The sequence below is a fragment of the Bubalus kerabau genome, chromosome 10, assembly GCF_029407905.1.
Source record: "Bubalus kerabau isolate K-KA32 ecotype Philippines breed swamp buffalo chromosome 10, PCC_UOA_SB_1v2, whole genome shotgun sequence".
In the NCBI taxonomy this organism is placed as follows: Eukaryota; Metazoa; Chordata; class Mammalia; order Artiodactyla; family Bovidae; genus Bubalus; species Bubalus kerabau.
This window is the reverse complement of record NC_073633.1, coordinates 45,667,736-45,689,209: the sequence shown is the minus strand read 5'-3', so window position 1 is coordinate 45,689,209 and position 21,474 is coordinate 45,667,736. Positions and strand designations below refer to the sequence as shown.

General features: G+C 39.4%; 1 protein-coding gene and 1 long non-coding RNA gene across 2 annotated transcripts in view; one reads left to right on the top strand and one right to left on the bottom strand.

Annotated features, from left to right (window-relative positions):
* Positions 1–21,474, top strand: part of MDGA2 (MAM domain containing glycosylphosphatidylinositol anchor 2) — a 919,168-nt gene that overhangs the window by 13,793 nt on the left and 883,901 nt on the right. The window lies entirely within an intron of this gene.
* LOC129621291 (uncharacterized) overlaps positions 1–21,474 on the bottom strand; it is a 41,571-nt gene that overhangs the window by 11,190 nt on the left and 8,907 nt on the right. Inside the window, exon 3 of the long non-coding RNA XR_008699184.1 lies at positions 9,618–9,850. This is a non-coding gene — a long non-coding RNA (uncharacterized LOC129621291). The remainder of the gene's footprint in view (positions 1–9,617; positions 9,851–21,474) is intronic.

The window sequence follows — 21,474 nt, the reverse complement described above, 5'->3', positions numbered from 1 at the left end:
AACTTTCCTTCCAAGGAGTAAGCATCTTTTAATTTCATGGCTGCAGTCACCATCTGCAGTGATTTGGGAGCCCAGAAAAATAAAGTCTGACACAGTTTCCACTGTTTCCCCATCTCTTTCACATGAAGTGATGGGACTGGATGCCATGATCTTCATTTTCTGAATGTTGAGCTTTAAGCCAACTTTTTAACTCTCCACTTTCACTTTCATCAAGAGGCTTTTGAGTTCCTCTTCACTTTCTGCCATAAGGGTGGTGTCATCTGCATATTTGAGGTGATTGATATTTCTCCTGGAAATCTTGATTCCAGCTTGCGTTTCTTCTAGTCCAGCATTTCTCATGATGTACACTGCATATAACTTAAATAAACAGGGTGACAATATATAGCCTTGACGAACTCCTTTTCCTATTTGGAACCAGTCTGTTGTTCCATGTCCAGTTCTAACTGTTGCTTCCTGACCTGCACACAAATTTCTCAAGAGGCAGGTCAGGTGTTCTGGTATTCCCATCTCTTTCAGAATTTTCCACAGTTTATTGTGATCCACACAGTCAAAGGCTTTGGCATAGTCAATAAAGCAGAAATAGATGTTTTTCTGGAACTCTCTCGCTTTTTGCATGATCCAGAGGATGTTGGCAATTTGATCTCTGGTTCCTCTGCCTTTTCTAAAACCAACTTGAACATCAGGAAGTTCACGATTCACATATTGCTGAAGCCTGGCTTGGAGAATTTTGAGCATTACTTTACTAGCGTGTGAGATGAGTGCAATTGTGCGGTAGTTTGAGTATTCTTTGGCATTGCCTTTCTTTGGGATTGGAGAAGCTCTATACAGTCAACAAAAAAAAGACCAGGAGCTGACTGTGGCTCAAACCATGAACACCTTATTGCCAAATTCAGACTTAAATTGAAGAAAGTAGGGAAAACCACTAGACCATTCAGGTATGACCTAAATCAAATCCCTTATGATTATACAGTGGAAGTGAGAAATAGATTTAAGGGACTAGATCTGATAGAGTGCCTGATGAACTATGGAATGAGGTTTGTGACATTGTACAGGAGACAGGGATCAAGACCATCCCCATGGAAAAGAAATGCAAAAAAGCAAAATGGATGTATGGGGAGGCCGTACAAATAGCTGTGAAAAGAAGAGAAGCGAAAAGGAAAGATATAAACATCTGAATGCAGAGTTCCAAAGAATAGCAAGAAGAGATAAGAAAGCCTTCTTCAGCAATCAATGCAAAGAAATAGAGGAAAACAACAGAATGGGAAAGACTAGAGATCTCTTCAAGAAAATCAGAGATACCAAAGGAACATTTCATGCAAAGATGGGCTTGATAAAGGACAGAAATGGTATGGACCTAACAGAAGCAGAAGATATTAAGAAGATATGGCAAGAATACACAGAAGAACTGTACAAAAAAGATCTTCACGACCCAGATAATTACGATGGTGCGATCACTGACCTAGAGCCAGACATCCTGGAATGTGAAGTCAAGTGGACCTTAGAAAGCATCACTAAAAACAAAGCTAGGTGAGATGATGGAATTCCAGTTGATCTATTTCAAATCCTGAAAGATGATGCTGTGAAAGTGCTGCACTCAATATGCCAGCAAATTTGGAAAACTCAGCAGTGGCCACAGGACTGGAAAAGGTCAGTTTTCATTCCAATCCCAAAGAAAGGCAATGCCAAAGAATGCTCAAACCGGCAGTATAGTGATGTATAAACTTGAAGCCCAGTCACTTGCATACCCAGAAGACCATCCCTCCTGCTCTGGTAGCCAGGTCTTTATACTGGTCTTTCCTCTTTTCCAAAATGGGATTTTAGAGCAACAGACAGATCTGTCTTCAAGTGTGGATTCTAAAATATATTTTTAAACCAAGTTTAATTTACTTGGATTATCTATCTTCTTTTTCCATCTATCATTGAAAAATAATCAAACATTGGATATCATAATTTTTTCATAGAATAACTGCATTTTACAAGTGCCTCCTATATGCCACACCTTCTACTAGGAGTTTTATGTACATTATGCCATACTCTATAATCTTTAAATGAGGTAGATGAGAAATCTGAAACTGATCAAGTTTAACTAACTACCATATAGTTACTAGTGGCTGAATTTGAAATCAAATATAAAGTGGATATCAAAATAAATATTTGTATATATCCTTATATGTATTATCAAATTATATTCACATATGTGTGTGTAGACCTACTATGACAGAATCATACAAGTTACCTGAATCATTTTGTGCCATTTATGAGACATTTCAAACACTCTATATTTGAAATGCAGATTGGGTATAAATTCTAGCTTTTTGGCCAAGAAATATATATATAGGTAGCTCATGTCAGCACTTCACATCACAATTTTCTTACTTAGAAAAGGAAGATATGATTTATAATTTCATTTTTTTTAGAATCAAAATGCCCATACTGAGGGCTCTCTCTGCTATAATTTATTTTTGGAGTGGTAGGATATTTTAAGCACATTCATAATTAGTGACCTGTAAAAATGAAGACATGGCTCTACTAGATATTCTGCAGAAGTAGTTATATTCGTCCATGTAAAATAGGAAGCGTTGTGCTTATAAAAACAACAACCACTGTCAAGTGTAGCTCTTACTTCCCCGCAGGCTGATTAACAGTCACTGGCCTTGGTAAGATTGAGAGTTAAATGTGGTATCTGGCCTGATTTTTGCCTTGAATTCCCTCCGGGTATTGCTTAGGCATTTTTTTGCAAAGTTAATTGAAGAGACTATATCAACGGGTTTCTTTTCTTGAAAATCTTGTGCTCCAGAGGACAGTTGATTGCAAGCTCTGCCCTTCTCTTAGCTGCCAGGGAGTTCCTCAAACCTCAAAGCTTACAAATCAGTGCAGTTTAGTGATTTGTTTTAGGCTTTTAGCTACAGCATTTGCTACTATAAAAGTGATTTTTTTTCTATGCTTTTTGAATGTGGTTATTGTGTCATATAGTATAACCCTGTACCATTCTGGCTATTGTGTGATTGATACAGAAACTGCTTCGATAGGAAACCATTTTAAGAGAGAACAGGAAAGGTATTATATTCAGCTGTAGTGCCATGCATTTCTAAACAGCTGATGTTTTCTTTAACTGATCACCACCCCCCAAATTTTCAGAGGCAGTTGAGGCTTTAGAACTTTAACTCTTAATTCGGTCTGGTTGCCAGAGAAGTGCCCTGAAATTCATTATGCACTCGCAGTTCACAATTGGGAATTCATTAATTTTTAGTATAACTGTGTTATGATTGTTGCGTTTTAAAGTCAGACCTCTTTATTTGAGGAATATGGAGAAACATCGGTTTTGTGAATTTTTATCTGAACAGTGCTTCTTCATACTTGAGCCAGATACTTGAAACTAGTGGTCTGTGACTATCTGCACACTGGAAATTGTGATAATGTTGTTAAATGGAGTGTGCCATCATTTCTTTTGAAATTTAAAAATCTCAAATTAAATCACAAACTTTTGTAAAGGAATATAGTGAAAGATGAATGAAATCATTGTTCAAAAGTGTTTAAGCATAGATTGTATGTTTTTACTGCTTCACATGTTTAATGCTGTATTTCAGAGTACTTACAAAAAATAGTGCTCCCTGTTTTTGCATCTTTCTTTTCTTCTTATTTTTATGTCTTATGATACTTTGGAGGCAATGGTCTGTTTTGGATGAAGTTGCACAGTGTCTTAATGATTTGGTATAAAATTATATACCTAAAGATTTAAGTTTGTCTGTATGTTATGGCTTATAATTTAATCGAATATTATATATATTAAGGGCTTCTCTGGTGGCTCAGATGGTAAAGAATCTGCCTGTAGTGCAGGAGACCTGGGTTTGATCCCTGGGTTGAGAAGATCCCCTGGAGAAGGGAAAGGCTACCCACTCCAGTATTCTTGCCTGGGGAATTATATGGACAGAGGAGCCTCTGTGGGCATGTGTATGTTATGGTTTATCATTTAGTTGAATATTATATGTATTAACAATATTAATTCAGTTGAATGTCTAAAAAAGCTGGAATAGATATTCTTAGAACAAAGGATGAAATAGCTTATAAAGTTGAAAATCGTATTTAAATATCTTTAGTTGTGTCAGAAAGTAAAGTCTATATATTTTTAAATATTATTTGAAAATTGCTTAAGAATCTTTTCTGGTGGCTTAACTATCGACTGTTTCTCATTCATTGTACATAACTGTCATCCTCCCAACAATTATTGTGATATCCCAGAGGTTTTATCATTATCTTTTTTTTTGGTTTTATCATTATTAATGAAAACTCAGCATTTGTACAAATGGGAAGTGTTTGATAAAGCAAAAGATGAAAACTGGTAAAGCAAACTTCCAACATAGTATTGTGTGTTGCTCTGAGGGGATTGAATTTGAAGTTGCAAGTGGAGAAACAACAGGTGAGTTAGTCTGATCATGATATTGGCCCCCAAACAGGGAGAATCAGCTGGAATCACTTGATCACTATTACAAGGAGATAGGCCTGCATCATGGGAATTTGGAGAAGGCAATGGCAACCCCTCAAGTACTCTTGCCTGGAAAATCCCATGGATGGAGGAGCCTGGTAGGCTGCAGTCCATGGGGTCGCTAAGAGTTGGACATGACTGAGTGACTTCACTTTTCACTTTCATGCATTGGAGAAGGAAATGACAACCCACTCCAGTGTTCTTGCCTGGTGAATCCCAGGGACGGCGGAGCCTGGTGGGCTGCCGTCTATGGGGTCGCACAGAGTCGGACATGACTGAAGCGACTTAGCAGCAGCAGCATGGGAATTAGTGGAATGGATCAAGGTAGGATAAGGTGTCTGCTTGTCGGGGGTTGAGAGGAAGATTAATGTGCAGGTGGTTTCCTGGGGAGTATTAGTTGCATAGTTATATCTGATCCTGTGCGACCCTGTGGACTGTAGCCCACCAGGCTCCTCTGTCCATGGGCTTTTCCAGGCAAGAATACTGGTGTGGGTTGCCATGCCTTCTTCAGAGGATCTTCCTGGGGAGTGCTCTCTTGGAACTACCACTGGAAGAGAGGGAGGGAGCTAGCATTCAGCAGACAGAGAAGTTGAGCTGTGACTCAGTTACAGCAGAGTCTCAACTGAGTGAATGGGATACTGTGAAGTTGGAGTAGACTTCAGAGATGTCCCAGATAGAGGAAAACCCCTTTTCACCCACCGCTCCTTTTAACCAATCACTGGGTGTGGACTGCCCCTGGGGAAGACATAACATATCTCAGGATGAGATGGCTCCCTTGGATTGAAGGTGAATCCTAGGAGGAACTCAACCGTGAAAGCTTAGGAGGTAACACTCTTGGGAGCTGGGGGAATGAGTGTCTTCATGCAGAAAGGGTTCTGGACAGTGCATCACATCTTCTATACCTGTCCCCTTAGGGAGTTCATATTTTTTTGCTTATGAAAGTTCATCACATCTGGTACCCAGTCCTCTAGAAGCAGGCCTCTTTTCTCAGTGATACATACAAGAAGAAAGTCTGTGGAATGAATTTCAGTCCCTGCTGCTATCCCTGATCTCAGAACCATCATCATCCTTGATCTCTGATATTCATTATATCTTATTTTTTAAACCACCTTTTCTAGATCTCCCTTACCCACAGTGAACAACTCTGATGGGCTGGATATCAAGCACAGAGAAGTGACCCCAAAGAGCTTTGGATCCTGGTAACTGTGTCCTTCTCAAGCTACTTCTGCAGCTGTTACATTTGTCAATTTGCTTTCAGAATTAGGAGGGAGCATTGACAGATATTTAAGTGGGTCACCTGGGTGCCTGCTGTCTTCTTCCATCCTCACATTAAATTTATAGTAGTCTTGCCTTCTCTTAACAATCAGGGTTAATTGTCCTTGCCTGGAAGGTAAGGTAATTTTCTTGCCTGCTTGTCTTTTGCATGGGAATGCACAGTGGCTAGGTGGCAACTGTCACAGGAGTTTGAGATCTTTGTTCTTTTGTGGAGGTTTTTGTTACTCCTCTGGAAGCTAGGACATCTTAGCCACTTAGAGTCTATACTTATGGGGAGTAGAAGCACAGATACCCCAAGTGGATTACTGGGAGTGAAGGTAAATTGGACCCTTGGACTTGTGTGTTCTACTTGCTAAGGACACAGCTCCACATGATTGTGTGCTAAGTCGCTTCAGTCACGTCTGACTCTTTGCCACCCCATGAACTGTAGCCTGCCTGGCTCCTCTGTCCATGGGATTCTCCAGGCAAGAATACTGGAGTGGGTAACCATTCCCTTCTCCAGGAGATCTTCCTGAGCAGTGATCGAACTTAGGTCTTCTGCACTGCAGGTGAGTTCTTTACTATCTAGTCACCAGAAAAGTCCACAGCTCCATACGATGGTCATTAACTTAAGGTTATACTACTCCTGTGGGTGTGGTGCCTGATCCACTCAGGGTATTATCCCCAAGTTTCTCTCTCAGCTGCTCTTTTAAAAGACTGTTTCATCATTCTGTCAGATCAACAGCTTTTGAATGGCAATGGTGTGATATAACCAGTGGATTATATGATCATATACTCACTGCTGTACCTTTTCTGTTTTTTTTTTTTTTACTCTTCAGTGGGTCCCCATGTTCAGTGCAAGGTTATGAGGGATCCTGTTTGGGTAGATAACATATTCTGTAAGTCCCTGGATTAAGGTACTTGCTAAGGCCCTGTAGGCAGTAAATACAAACCCATACCCAGACATACCCAGAATATGTGTCTGTTCTTTCATGTCTGAATGGAGTCCAGTGTAGTCAATTACCACTGAACAGCTGGCTGGTCTCCTTGAGGAATGGTGTATATCAGCGTAGGATGGGCATTTAGCAGCAGCAATAGCTGGATAAGCGTGATGAATGGGAGCCTGTGCTGCTCAATCTGCTCATAGTGTCCGTACTTTTCACTGTGGCTGCTTTCTTCTTGCACCTCTCGAACAACACTGAGGTGACTGACAGCAAGCTGACTGATGTCAACTGATCAAGTCATTCTGTCTATTTGGCCGTTAATTGCTTTACTCTAATTACTATTGCTCTGTAAAAAGCTATCCAAACTTAGCGATTGAGAACAGCCACTTTATTATGTTCATGGATTCTGTGGGCTTGGAATTCATACAAGGGACAGTGAGAGTGGCTCATTCTTGTCCCATAGTTTCTGGACTCTTACCTATTAAGATTTGAAAGCAGAGGGTGTCTTGACCTCTCAGGACTGGAATCGTCTGGGGATGTCTTTATTCTGGCCGAGAGCTAGAACCTCAGTGTGTTGGCAGGTGGAATGCCTACCTGTGGTGTCTCCATGTGGGCTTTCCCATTGTTTGGGTTTCATCACAGCGTGGTGGCTGGATGCTAAGAGCATGTGTGCCTGGAGAATAGAAGAGGTCTTCTGGGATGTTGCTTTGAAAACTATGTGCATCAATTCTATGTGCTTTTGTGTGAAGCAGAGACTAACGTCCATCCAAGTTGACAGGCAGGGACTATAGACCTCCCTAGTTGATGGGAATAGTACCAAGTTCACTTTGCAAGAAGTTCACATTGCACATTGTGCAACTAGAGAAATTGTTGCAGCCTTCTTTAGAGAGTACAGTCTGCAACATGACTCATGGTGGATGCTCTATTGAGGGCAGTAACATGGTAGACAAAGATCTGTCTACTTTGTGCCCACTCTAGGTCTCCAGCCAACCAACCAGCCAAGCTATTCACTGCCAATAAATACACAAGTAGATAAGTATATATTCTTACCTCAGCAACTTCTCTTTGCACACACAGTGTATGATCACTGAAGTTGTGTCCATGGTTACATTTCTCCTCACTGCTGACTTTGAATGGGCTTCCCAGGTGGCGCTAGTGGTAAAGAACCTGTCTGCCAATGCAGGAGACATAGAAGATTGGGGGTTTGATCCCTGGGTCGGGAAGATCCCCTGGAGAAGGGAATGGCAACCCATTCCAGCATTCTAGCCTGGAGAATCCCATGGACAGAGGAGCATGGTGGGTCACATCCCATAGGGTCACAAAGAGTCGCAGGGGACTAAAGCAATTTGGCATACTGACTTTGAAGGCACCCCCTAGTGGGGCTTTAGGGCAGGTGCAGTGTCTTTTTAGTTTGTACCACATATCAAGCCAGTGTTCCCTGGTGGCTCAGAGTCCACCTGCCAATGAAGGAGACCTGGGTTCGATCCCTGTGTTGGGGAGATCCTCTAAAGGAGGAGATAGCAACCTACTCCAGTATTCTTGCCTGGGAAATCCCATGTGCAGAGGAGACTGGAGGGCTATAGTCCATAAGTTGGACATGACTTAATGACTAAACAAAAACAACAACATCACATAAAGCCAACCCATCTAACCACCATTTTTGGACTTGGTGGTTAGAAGGGACTTCTCATGTTGTCACAGGTGTGAGTTGTGATTAGTGAGCCACTGTTCATTATTCAGGTAGATGTAGGGGTCTGGACCACCTCTGCATGTAGCTCACTTATGCATTCTCTACTTGTGCTCATTCCTAGATATTCCATTTTTATCTAATAATGGATTATTTCTGGGCTTGCTTGATCTTGCATGGCTTGACTGACAGAATCCAGCTTGTAATGGACATTTTTGGCTACAATGTCTCTTAATAGCCTATGATCAGGCACTCTGCCTAAATGAGGCTCAGGACATCATACACTGTTTCCAAATTATTTTTAATTCTCTACTGCAAATGGTTTGCTGCTGCTACTGCTAAGTCGCTTCAGTCGTGTCCAACTCTGTGCAACCCCATAGACGGCTCTTTAGGTGTCTGTGTTGTAATTCTCTTACTGGGGTTTGTCATAAATTCTATATGGTATTTTCTCCCACGACAGTTGTCTAGTACCATGGAGTTTTGTGGAATCATTTTGCTGAAATATCAGGATTTCTTCCATAAAACCTGTACTTTCTGCAAAGCCTTTGACTTCCCTATGGCCCATTCCTACCCAGCATCCTTCTGTCACACATAGTCAAGTAGATGAGAGCAGTGTTCTTAGAGTAAGACATGTTCCCTCCTGAATGGAAAGAGGCCTGATAGGGATTTTACTTCTTTCTTATTGATGAATAATGTGAGATGCAATTGTTTGTCCTTTCCTTATGCAGAGTTGTCCTCTTATTACTCAGATATGAGAGCCCTAAAACTTTCATTGTTAAGGTGTTTATTTTGCATTCTCTGAGCACATGTGTTTTACTAAGTTCTTGAAGTATTATACTTGCTATTTTTGCTTATCTGGCTCACTTAGTAGGATGTTATTGATATAATCAGTTCAGTTGTTCAGTTCAGTTGCTCAGTCGTGTCCGACTCTTTGCGACCCCATGAATCGCAGCACGCCAGGCCTCCCTGTCCATCACCAACTTTCAGAGTTCACTCAAACTCACGTCCATGGAGTCTGTGATGGCATCCAGCCATCTCATACTCTGTCATCCCCTTCTCCTCCTGCCCCCAATCCCTCCCAGCATCAGAGTCTTTTCCAATGAGCCAACTCTTCGCATGAGGTGGTCAGAGCACATGGACCAGGGTAATACTTTGTATAATGTCCATTAAGTTCATATCCTTATGGACTGTATTATGGCAAAGGATGAAAAGCTTACTATGGTCTTGAGTCAGGATGGTAGATACATACTGCTGTTTGCCCCATGCGAGTGAGAAGTGTTTCTGGTTCTTCTTCTTGATAGAGATGGGCAGGAATGCGTTTCCTAGATCAGTTGTCAAGTACCATGACCTAAAGTTGTATCAATCTGCTCTAGTGAAGATACTGCAACCAGCCACACACTGCGATTGATGCTACTACTTGGTTGAATATCTGGCAGTCCACTCTCATCTTCCATCATCCATTTGGTTGTTGTGTTTACCAGACTAGTGAATCAAATTAGGACATAATGCCTCATTTCAGGTTTTAAGAGTGGCATTTATATCATCCATTCCTCCCAATAGACGATATTGTTTGTGATTTGCTAGCTTGGTTTATGGAGAAGGCAATGGCACCCCACTCCAGTACTTTTGCCTGAAAAATCCCATGGACGGAGGAGCCTGGTAGGCTGCAGTCCATGGGGTCACTAGAGTCAGACACGACTGAGTGACTTCACTTTCACTTTTCACTTTCATGCGTTGGAGAAGGAAATGGCAACCCACTCCAGCGTTCTTGCCTGGAGAATCCCAGGGACAGGGGAGCCTGGTGGGCTGCCGTCTATGGGGTCGCACAGAGTCAGACACGACTGAAGCAACTTAGCAGCAGCAGCAGCTTGGTTTAGGGCTGAGATAATAGACATTTTAGAGAATCCCTCACCCTAGCTACCACTCCGCTGCTTTTTATGATTAACTGTGCCAGCATTGCTACTGATGCTTAAGTGCTTCGATCTGGCCTCTGTTATTTAGAGATCCTATCGTTCCTACTGCTGTCAGGGAATCCAATTCTGTAACGACATCTCCTACTGTCAGTTCTGACCACAGCAACGTCAAGACCCCTGGTACAGACATAGGCAGTTGGTGATTTGTCTGGCTTTAAATAGAATGTGCACTCAAGCTTCCCCACTCATTTAACCTTTTAGAAATATTCTTTTTTTAGTCACTCTATGATAAGAGTATAGTGTTTGGTCTGGTTAGCCCCATTTTCTGGAGAACCCAGAGATAATGTAACCCCTATGTCCTTCCTCCAAATAACCAGTAGTTTCAGTAACATTTAAACATACTCCATTGTCATATACTGTATTTTTACATCTGACCAATTACACATTTCTTGGTTTCTAAGATAATTGTTATGGGACTAAATTGTGTCCACAAAATTCATATGTTAAAGCCCCAAACCTCCAGTGTTACTTTGTTTGGAGATTAAGCCTTTAAAATGGTAATTAAAGTTAGATGAGATCAGAGGATGGGACTCTAATAAAGCAAGAGGACTGCTGTGTGTATGTAAGAAACCATACCCACACACAGGTATGGACACAGCAAGAAGGTAGCCATCTGCAAGCTAAGGAGAGAGGCCTCTGGAGAAAACAATCCTACCAGCACCTTGAACTTGGATCTCCAGCCTTCATAACTGAGAGAAAAGAACTTTTTGTGGGTTAAACCCCCCAATCTGTGTTATTTTCTTATGGCCGTTCTTGCCAACTAACACAGGGCTCAGTAAAAGAAACTACTGTGATAGCACACGTCTATCCCCCTTACGAGAAATAAATTTACTCTGTCTTTTGATCTACTTTTCCATTATATGCTATGTTTCTGGCATTTCTGTAACCTCTGTGTGGGTGTTTTCTTGGTGTTTCTTATTCTTCTTACAAGGACAAAAGTCCTCTTGGTTTACAGTCCCATCCTTCTGATTTAATTTTTTAATGACCTTTTTAAAAAATTTAATTTTATTTTAATTACCTTTTTTAAACTTAGTTTATTTAATTTTAATTACCTTTTTTTAAAGGCCTAATCTCCAAGCAATGTAACATTAGAGGTTTAGAGCTTTAACAGATGAATTTTGTGGACACAATTTAGTCTGGAACAATTCTCTTGGAAACCAAATGTATAATTGGTCAGATGTAGAAATACAGTGCATGACAATGGCGCATTTTTAAATGTTACTGAGACTACTGAGTGTTTGAGGGAAGGATAAAGGGGTTCCAAGGAAATGGAAATGGAGAATCCATTTCCTTGATATTCCCAGCTTCTGGAGGCTGCCCATATATCAACCCATGGCCCATTTTTCCATCTGCAAAGCTAGCAGTGTGGTGTCTCTCTGTGCCCTTTTTCCATAGTCACATCTTCCTCTGGTTACCTTGGATGAACCCTGAAAATCCAGGGTGTTCTTAGTATTTTAAGGTAGCTGGTTGCAACTCTAATTTCATCTGTAACCTTAATTCCTTTTTGCCATGCAAGCTAATATAGTCAATTTCTGGGGATTAGGATGTGGAAATCTTTAGGGATGGGGCAGTGTTCTGTGAACAACAGTAATAAATTGATGCCAACCTTCCATTGTTTTTCTCAAATGCATGGGTAGTCCCTAGCAATAACCATCTGAATCTGCACTCCTTATAATTACTATTTATCCCAGCCTATCAGTACCTGAGACACTGCATACTACTTCCTCTTGCATGTCATTATTTCTGTTCGTCTAGGTAAGAGAGAGATAAAATCACAAAAAGGTCAAGCAGTCCTCATCACAGATCTCAGCAAATCTCAGCAAAGAACTGTTGCTTCTGCAGTATTCCCGTGATGAATTTATTCTATGAAAGTAAAACTCACTCAATTGTGTCCAACTTTTGTGACCCCATGGACTATATAGTCGATGGAATTCTCTAGGTCAGAATACTGGAGTGGGTAGCCTTTCCCTTCTCCAGGCAATCTTCCCAACCCAAGAATTGAACCCAGGTCTCCCTTATTGCAGGCAAATTCTTTACCAGTTGAGCACAAGGGAAGCCCAAGAATACTGGAGTGGGTAGCCTACCCCTTCTCCAGCAGATCTTCCCAACCCAGGAATCGAACTGGGATTTCCTAAATTGCAGGTGGGGATTCTTTACCAACTGAGCTATCAGTATAGAATTTATTCTATACTCCTGGGATTTGTTACTACTGTTTCTTGTTTTTTCTATGTCTTATGTTCTCTAGACAACACATTTTTTATTTTAAAGGACCTTAACTATGGCAATTTCAGGTTTTCTTATGTTGAATTTTTTTTCTTGCCATCTAATAGTCTTACTGGCAAATAAGGCTCTGCCAGGATAGCACCCATACCCACCAGTGCTCCATGAATTGGTTGTTGGAAGTAAGGGGGTGAAAATGGACATTACATGGTCTGTCCGTCAGTATCATCTTCTCTTCAGCTTGGATCTGGCTCTGACGTCTAGCTACCCTCTGTGGTAATTTTGATCATACGTCCCAACTCTTTAGGTATTTTGAGATCCTGATTTCCGAGTTTTAATCCTTATTCTTTTGAAAAAAATTTAAAATGGTATCTTTTGTTTTTCTGTGAGGTATGTGGACCCTTAGTTCCCTGACCAGGTATCAAACATGCATCCCTGGAGTGGAAGCGTGGAGTCTTAACCACTGGGCCACCAGGCAAACCCCCAAAGTGATGTATTTTTTCCACTCTAAATTATCAGTTATTGGAGAAATATGTGTGTGTGTATGTATGTATATGATACTGAAAAGGTACTTACAATTTTAAAAATTATTTAAAAAATTATAAGGTACTGATTTCTTATGCAACCTCCATTTTTCTGGTTTGCCAAAATTTTCCAAGACTTATTTTCTCTCAAGAAATAATTATATAAACCCAAAGTGACTTTCATGGCATCTTCATAAGTTTTACATTGTAAAGTACAGCCTAATTCTATTTTAAAACATATATATGTTATAAGTATGGGATAAATTAATATTTTCAGATAAAGGAAAATTACTTTGTGAGTTTTCCATCATTGAAGTTAGTCCTGTTTATCCAAAATTTAAGAACAGTTGTATGTCATTTGATACTTTTATTGATAGTTGTATATATATAATGAAAGTTCAGGTGACTCTCTAAATAATTTATTATGTTATTTTAGAAGCTTTATACTCAGAAATAATAGGTGAGATGAATATTGTCTATATTAAGTTTTCTGTAAATAACTTTCTTTATTCCAAACAGTTTGAGATGTTCCAGTAGTACTTTGTAGTAAAGGAAAATAATATTTTCTAACAAGGAAATCTTTTTCATAGATAATGCTTATCAGTGTGTACCCTGTGCTCAGTCACTCAGTCGTGTCCCACTCTTTCTGAACCCATGGACTGTGGCCCGCCAGGCTCCTCTGTCCATGGAATTCTCCAGGCAAGAATACTGGAGTTCGTAGCCATTCACTTCACTAGGCGATCTTCCTGACGCAGTGATCGAACCCAGATCTCCTACATTGCAAGCAGATTATGTACCATTGAGCCACCTGGGAAGCCCCAAAGCTTATCTGTATCCTTTGCTAATTCCTCCTCTTCTCGGTTTCCAGATTTTAGGGATTCTCAGAGTTCTGTTCTTCTCCCTCTTTTTTCCTCACTCTGCACCTTCTTGCCTTAGGCATATTGCACACCATCTCTGTCTGATGACTTGCAGACCTTTATTCCATATCAGATCTCTGATCTGAGCTCCAGTAGGTAACTGCCTCTTTCACGATGCCACCTTAATTCCTCAAATGCAACAAACTTAATATGTTGAAAGCTATACTCTTGATCTTTGTCTAAATCTTTCTCCTCAGTTTTCCTGTTTTTATTAAAGGTCACTCTCATCTACACAATAGTTCGTATCATCTGCCTGGAAGTCATATTTGACACTGCCACTTCCTTCTCTCCCGTTTAACCAGGCCGCGGGCAGGTCTCAGATGTGCTGCCGCCGTCACCCTGGTCCCTGTCATTGTTTGTCGCTATAGATGCAGCTCTTTACGTTTGTCATAGAAGCAGTTGTTAAAATCTTAGGATAGTGGACAGTAGGGAAGTTTTCCAGTACAAAGTTACCATTTTCTTATTCATCCCTTAAGAAAAATTTACCCCATAAGCTTTTAGTGAGCACTCGAAGTTGCTATGAGTCATTTAGGACTATGGAAATAATTTTTAGGTTATTTTAGCGAGTATACAGACATTTTACATAATTAATTTTAGAAATTTTCTATTGCACTGATGTTTCCAAATAAGTAAGTATGCTAGGTATAAGACATGAGGTAGAATACATAGATAAACCATCATCGTTGTTAACATAGTACCTTCAGGTACAATAATTGTTATTGATATGATTTTAGGCAAAAGTAAATGATCTTTCTTCCATTTCTGTTAGCATTTTAAAGAAGATATATGTAAAGATGATTTAAAGAAGTTGAACTCACATGAAGAGATCAGAAAATTGAGTAGCCTATTTTATGTACCTTCACTTAGGTTAAAATTTGGAAATATATTCTGCTGAGAACATTGTGTGATTTTATTTATTTAGTCTTGCTCTATCTAGAAAGGGTATCACTTCCCTGTTCTAGTCCCTTGTCTGCCATTGATCCTTCCCTGACTACACCAGCCCATTCACATCACTGTGAAGCTGAGCTTTCCTTGCACTTGTATTTCAGTGCTTCTGATTTAGTACTTAATTGTTCTCTATTTATCTTTGGTTACAGTTGTTCATTGAGTGAATCATTGTTAGATGTTATGTACATAGCCTAGTACTTCCTAGACATTCAGGAAAATATTCAAACAGTTTTGAGAATGAACTTTGTCCTCAGAAAACAAACATATACTCCCATTGACAAGACAAGGAAATTCATAACCATGCCAATGATACCATCATTTACTGAGAATGAACCTTGTGTTAGAAACCATATTTCATAAATTCTCAATATAGTCTTTTCAGAATATCCAAATTCAGCAGAGGAAGCCGAGTCTCAGACAGATTGTATAGTTTTGAAAAGTTATGTAGCTAATAAGTTCCAGAGTCCAGATTAGAAGCCACAAGTGTTGAACACCACAATCTGTATTCATGCCTCTTAACAATATAAAATTGCAGGGAAAAATATCAATAACCTCAGATATGCGGATGACACCACACTTATGGCAGAAAGTGAAGAGGAACTAAAAAGCCTCTGGATGAAAGTGAAAGAGGAGAGTGAAAAAGTTGGCTTAAAGCTCAACATTCAGAAAACTAAGATCATGGCATCTGGTCCCATCACTTCATGAGAAATAGATGAGGAAACAGTGGAAACAATGTCAGACTTCATTTTTGGCTCCAAAATCACTGCAGATGGTGATTGCAGCCATGAAATTAAAAGACGCTTACTCCTTGGAAGGAAAGTTATGACCAACCTAGATAGCATATTAAAAAGCAGAGATACTACTTTGCGAACAAAGGTCTGTCTAGTCAAGACTATGGTTTTTCCTGTGGTCATGTATGGATGTGAGAGTTGGACTGTGAAGAAAGCTGAGTGCTGGAGAATTGATGCTTTTGAACTGTGGTGTTGGAGAAGACTCTTGAGAGTCCCTTGGACTGCAAGAAGATCCAACCAGTCCATCCTAAAGGAGATCAGTCCTGGGTGTTCATTGGAAGGAATGATGCTAAAGCTGAAACTCCAATACTTTGGCCACCTCATGCAAAGAGTTGACTCATTGGAAAAGACCCTGATGCTGGCAGGGATTGGGGGCAGGAGGAGAAGGGGACGACAGAGGCTGAGATGGCTGGGTGGCATCACCAACTCGATGGACATGAGTTTGAGTGAACTCCGGGAGTTGGTGATGGACAGGGAGGCCTGGCATGCTGCAGTTCATGGGGTCACAAAGAGTCGGATGCAACTGAGCAACTGAACTGAACTGAACTGAACAATATAAAATAGCACATCGTGACATGGGCAGAGAATTGGAGGTTTTTCATGAAACATAGTTTGAAGTTGTGTGTGTTTGAATACTTGAGAATACAATTTAATTGGTAGGCACACTTTATTGTTGTTTTGTAAGCTTTTAAAAATGTGTCCATTTTAATAATAATTTCTTTATAATTGAGAAAATAAAATGATAAAAGATGCTATAAGGTATATAGCTGGTTTTGTGTTTTATTATATTTCATTTTTAATTTTCTAAAGCTTTTAAAACAGTTATACAGCATATATATATATATATATTTGGGACATATGGATATCAAATATCTATGTTATTTTGTGGTTCCACATCAGTATTACTCTACTGCATGGAATAGTGTAAATTAAATGTTAAAATGAGGAATATGATTACTTTTGTGCACAAAAGGAGATCATATTTTATGTAGTATTTCTTAAAGGCTAAGATTTGTTTATCCAGTTAAGTTTTTTTCATTCAGGATAAGAAATCTTATACTCAGTCTCTAAGCCAAATGGGTACTTCCTGGGTGGCTCAGTGGTAAAGAATCCTCCTGCCAATGCAGGAAGACATTGGAGATGTGGTTAAGATCCCTGGGTACTAGGTTAATGAGAACTTAAAAACTGTGTAATAACAAAACAGACATGTCTAACAAGTCCTTGAAAGCAATTTTTTTCTGTTTAGAATTTTCACTTGCAGAAGAAAAATAAAGATTGATCACTCAGAAATCCTTACAGGTAGAAGAGAGGAAAAAGATAGTTCCTTTTCAAGAATGATGTAGTAGAGGCTACATTATTTTTGTAAAAGCAGCGCATTTATTTCTGATTACTGCTGTAACTAATTACTGTAAACTTAGTTGCTTAAAGAAGCTCATATTTGTTATCTTAATAGTTCTGGAGGACAGAAATGTGAAATGGGTCTTACAGGCCTAAAATCAATGTTTTCACAGCATTCATTTTGGAAGTTCTAGAGGAGATTTTCTTTCTCTGCTTTTTCCAGCTTCTAGAGTCTGCCTAGGTTCTTTGGTCCATGGCCTTTCCTCCATTTTCAAAGCAGGTTTAGTATTTTTCAAATCTTTCTCCTACTCTAGCACTCCTAGCTAAATCTTATGAGAAGCTTTGTGATTCTATTGGATCCTTCCACTGGAAGATAATCTAGGATAATCTTCACATATCAACATGTATAAAGTAATCACATATGCAAAGTTCCCTTTGCTATATAAGGTAACATAATCACAGGTACCAAGAATTAGGATGTGGACATTTTGTGGGGGGGGGGGTAGTTATTCTGTCTACCACAATCAGATTCTATAATATAGAGTAAATTATTGTTTTTAATATGAAACCATATGTTCATAATTCTTACTGCATGTGTATAGATGCTCTAATAAAGTAATTTAAAATTAGCCATGAGAAAACTCACTTGCTTTATGCTCTGATCCATTGAATGACCCTTTAATGACTCATTTCCTCCTTTTCACTATGTAAATTATACACAACTAGGAGAGTGCTTGATAATGAGCTTTTAGCAGTTACTGCATTACAAAAAGACTTAGTTTTTCTCACAGTTTTTTTTCTATTCAAATAAAAAAAGAGTGGAGAATCCTAACCATTTTATTTTTATTTTAGCACTGGTTATCCCCAAGTTTACCATTGCAGAGTAAATGGAAGAGATTTACTAAAAATATTTTCGTTATTCCAGTAAAAAAAGATTATTATTATATAAAGAAACTGCCAGTCAAATTATGACTTCTTGATATTTTTATGTGCACAACAGAGCTTTAAAGGAGAGATTAAGAGCTTCCATCAGGTATGTTAGCAGTTGGTACCTTCTTGTTTTCCAATAGTTTGAATGCTTGGTGATAAAAAGATGCAAGGTTTTATTTCAGTAACTAGGATGCCATTTCCTTGCATGTTAAACTACTTCTGGAGATGAGTTTTGAGGAATTATTGGGAAGAAACTGCCATTTCATATTTACATCATTAGTTTCCCTACAGCATACCTGATGGGCTTAGAGAAATCAGTGATTTGCATATGCATGTCCAAAAATGGTGAATGTTAGTGATTTCTGCATGATTTTTATAATGATTGACAAGAAGAACCAGAGATACTAAAACATTCTGCTCATTAAATATCTTTTCAACTTTTGATAGACATTTTGTTAAAATCGCATAATGTAGTACTTTAAAATATTTTCCTTTTTTTTTCCTTTGCTTCATGAACAGAATTTGAAATAAATGAACATGCACAGAATTCATTATTTGTTTGGCTGTTTCTTTAAGAGTAGAATACGTTTCAGCATAGGAAAGGAGTATAGTCATTGTGCTTTATCCAGAATAACAATAATAATAATAAAGCAAAAGCTTATATAATGCTATTTGCCAGATAATAGTCCAAATGTGTTGCACATATACATATGTGTGTGTATATATATATACATATGCATATATATGTACATATATGCCTAATTGTTATCCTCATTTTATAGATAAGAAAATAACACAACGATTAAATCTGAATTACATAACTGTTAAATATCGGCTGGGGTTTGAACTCAGTCAGTCTGTCTCAACTCTGACAATCTGAGTCTGAACTCAAAACAAATCATTATTGTATTTTAAAAATATTATTAAACAGTAATCCTCATGAATATGCAAATAATTCACCCCACATAGACATCTTCTGGAAGTTAAATTTACAAAGTTAACTCTTTAGGTTAACAGATTGGAGTATAGAATTTACAAAGTTAACTCTTTAGGTTAACAGGTTGGAGTATAGAATTTACAGTTGGGCTTCCCTGGTGTTTCAGATGATAAAGAATCTGCCTTCAATGAAGGAGACCTGGGTTTGATCCCTGAGTCTGGAATAATCCCTGGAGAAGGAAATGACAGCCAACTCCAGTATTCTTACCTGGAGAATTCCATGGACAGAGGAGCCTGACAGGCTACAGTCTATGGGATCACGAAGAGTTGTACATGACTGAGCAACTAACATATACGTACACGTTTTAATGTAGCTATTTAGGAGTTGTAGCCTTAGGAGCCCTATGGCTGCTATACCATATTGGTTTAGAGGGACATTGGTTGATTGAAAAGGATATGAAGCTGTGTTTGCCTAGTAATGTGTGTGAAGTTGAGAAAATGTTGATTTTGATTTGAGAATGAGTGGGAGCTAAAACTCTGTACAAGTTCTCCTGCAGAATGGCTTATTGATATAGGTACTTGTCTGTTTCTCATCTGTTGGAAAAACATGTTTTTGAGCTTATTTTGTTGTGTTGAAATGCACACATGTTTAGTGTACACAGTTATATAGTGCTTACTGTCTACCAGATATTTTATACAGTTCACGGGGTTCTCATGGTGAGAATACTGCTGTGGTTTGCCATTCCCTTTTCCAGTGGATCACATTTTGTCAGAACTCTCCACTGTGACCAGTTTGTCTTAAGTGGCCTTGTATGGCATGGCTCATAGCTTCATTGAATTATGCAAGCCCCTTCACCATGAAAAGACAGTGATTCATGAACGGGCAAGATGATTGCTTCTTGGCAGGAAAGCTAGATAGTGTATTAAAAAGCAAAGATAGCACTTTGCTTACAAAGGTCCGTATAATCAAGGCTATGGTCTTTCCAGTAGTCATGTATGGATGTGGGAGTTGGACCATAAAGAAACAGAGTGCTGAAGAATTGATGCTTTCTAACTGTGGTGCTAGAGAAGACTCTTGAGAGTCTCTCAGATAGCAAGGAGATCAAACCACTCAATCCTAAAGGAAATCAGTCCTGAATTGGACTCATTGGAAGGACTGATACTGAAGCTGAAGCTCCAATACTTTGGCCACCCTGATGTGAACAGCTGACTCATTGGAAAAGATCTGATGCTGGGTAAGATTCAAGACAGAAGGAGAGGAGGGTGACACAGGATGAGATGTTTGGATGGCGTCACCAATTCAATGGACATGAACTTGGACAAACTCTGGGAGATGGTGAAGGACAGGGAGGCCTTGGTGTGCTGCAGTACATGGGGTTGCAAAGAGTCAGACACGAGTTGGTGACTGAACAAACAAACATATATACCAGATTCTGTTCTAAGTGCCTTGAGAATAATGATTTATTTAATTCTTATAACAATACAGTGAGACAAGTACCACAATAATCCCCATTTTTCTGATGAGAGGACTGAATAGCAAACTGTCCAAGGTCACTGAGATAATAAGTGACAGACCCAGGATTTGAATCTGGGCATTCTGTCTCCAGGGTCCATTCTCTGTATGTAAAGTAGTTCAAATCTGTGGGAACAAGTTTCTCTTGGGAGAGGAGCCGCCGCCTCCTAATTTAGCCTAGTTCACACTTGTTCATACTTTCCTGTCACAATTGGAATGAGGTAGCTAAAAGCTATGACATCCCACTCCTACTCCTTAACCCTTGGGTTCTCATCTGTAGATTGTACCAATTCTCTTCTGTTCTCTCCTCTCTTCTCTACTGTCCTTGCCTCTCCTCTATCGTTCAAATAAGTTGGATAGACTAATGGACTGGTAAATGAATTTATGTATGTCTAAAGGGGCATTTTGTGTAAACTATCTGAGAACTTCATGGACAGAGAATCCTGGTGGGCTACACTCCATGGGGTCCCAAACAGTTGGACACAACTGAGCAACTGAGTATGCACTCAGGCACCTGAGAATCTTAAAGCTAAAATTGTTATGTAGGAGTGAAGTATTACAGTAAAACGTTCTGATTATTTCATTTTAGCTTGGAAGGTTATCATAGTATTCAGCCTAAATTGTTTTGTAAGAGGATTAAATCCTTACAATGACAAATAACTTGTTAGAGGATTGCTGCTGCTTATCAGTCTTTCTGTTGATTTCTTGTTGACCATTGTCTGGACTTTTGAACTCTTGGTCATCATTCAACTCTCTGTTCAAATACTTTCCTAGTGGCTCAGACAGTAGGGAATCTCCCTGCAATGCAGGAGACCTGGGTTCTATCCCTGGGTCAGGAAGCTCCCCTGGAGAAGGGAATGGAAATCCACTCCAGTATTCTTACCTGGAGAATTCCATGGTCAGAGGATTCTGGCAGGCCATAGCCCATGGGGTCACAAAGAGTTGGACACAACTTAGTGACTAACACTTTCACTTTCACTTTGGCATCACTTTCCTCTGCTGGAGTTTCTCTCTCA